Below are 1,823 nucleotides of genomic sequence, written 5' to 3'. Positions count from 1 at the left end.
AGAGACTAGCAAAGCCTCCCTCCTCTCCTTGCCTTTCTTCCTTGTCAGAGAAAGAAGTCGATTCTGCGGAGAGGTAAGAAGGATCTTGAGGTCTAGAGCCTGAAAGGCTTCTGGGGCTGTTCTCCAAACTGGAAGGTAACATAAGGTGTGATTGTATCTTCACCTGATACCCACTCGGCCTCCTATGCCTGTCCCCAGTCCAGGGTTTGGTCAAGGGTCAAATGAAATAATTTCATGGAGGAAGCCTGGCCCAATTTTTCTACTGTCTGCTGGAAGACAGCCTCTTCCTCTTGTACCTGCAGCCCCAGCACCTGATCTCCACATCCCTGCCAGGCAGGTGTAACAAGGGCTCATCTCCCTGCCCCCAACCCCAGCTCTGATTTGCTTATTCAGGTGGTGTAAATACTTCTACCAGGACCTATTTCGAGCCACTGTGATGTCCCTGACTGGGGAGATGCAGGGCAGCATGCCATTTAATATTTCCCTCACATTTTCACCCCACTCTGCTCTCTTTTCTGGGAGTTGCTGGCTGTCTCAGAGGGTTGGTGGTTCTGGTGGCTCAAGACCATAGGTAATTATCAAATACTTAGGAAGTGATGGGTTTTGAGTATTTATTACCTTTTAAAAATGTACTTTGTGGCTAGGCATGGTGGCTCACGCCTATAGTCCCAGCACAGGGAGGGTGAGGTGGGTGGATTGCTTGAGCTCAGGAGTTCAAGACCAGCCTGGGCAACATGGCGAAAGCCAGTCTCTACCAAAAATACACACACACACACACACAATTGCCCTGGCGTGGTGTCGTGTGTCTGTGGTTGCAGTTTCTCAGGAGACTGAGGTTGGAGGTAGGAGACCCAGGTAGGAGGATCACCTGAGGTCGGGAGTTCGAGACCAGCCTGACCAACATGGAGAAACCCTGTCTTTACTAAAAATACAAAATTAGCTGGGCGTGGTGGTGCATGCCTGTAATTCCAGCTACCTGGGAGGCTGAGGCAGGAGAATGACTTGAACCTGGAAGGCGGAGGTTGCAGTGAGCCGAGATTGCGCCATTGCACTCCAGCCTGGGCAACGAGCAAAACTACGTTTCAAAAAAAAAAAAAAATATATATATATATATATATACGTATATATATATATACGTATATATATATATACACACACACACAATTTGTTTAATTGTAAGTGTGTTTAGTTTAATTTTAAATAATGTCTGTGATTAACAGCTGGCTGGCAAGATTCCTGAGTACTGAACAGTTTTGCCCCAGCCTATCCAGCACACCGTCCGCCCAGGGCAGACCTTGGGGCTAGGCAGTCCTGGGTTCCAGAGGGCTCCCATGCCGCTGTCCTACTGCCCTTCTGGCAACAGGACATTTACAAGGGGGAAGTTCTTGATTCTGGGTCTTTTAGGGGACTCTGTGATTAAGAAACAGCAGAGATGTTGCAACAGCAGGGATGAGGTGGGCCTGAGGAGGGGTCAGTGAAGGGCCTTCATTCCTAGCTGCTGACCTGGTCTGCCTTGAGATAAAGGCTAAGACCCTGAGAGTGGACGATGTCCACAGGGGCAGAAGCGACTGAGGCGTCGGGACAGTGGGGCATAACCGAGAGCAAAACGTGAACCTAGGCTTCAGCGCCGGTTTCTCCCGCCAGCCCACGCCTCCTGCCTCAGCTCAACGCCACTCCCTCCCCGCCAAGTGGCTCTCTGCTCTGGAGGCGGGACCGAGTTCTCCGGTGGCCCCTGGAGGCTCGGGCTGCGAGCTCTGGGAGGCTGGGAGGGGAGTGAGGGGAGGGGCGCTGACTGGGCAGTCCAAAGAGGAGGGGGCCTTTAA

This window comes from Rhinopithecus roxellana, chromosome 15 (assembly GCF_007565055.1).
Source record: "Rhinopithecus roxellana isolate Shanxi Qingling chromosome 15, ASM756505v1, whole genome shotgun sequence".
NCBI lineage: Eukaryota > Metazoa > Chordata > Mammalia > Primates > Cercopithecidae > Rhinopithecus > Rhinopithecus roxellana.
The sequence above is the reverse complement of the archived record's forward strand: the minus strand, read 5'-3'. Positions refer to the sequence as shown.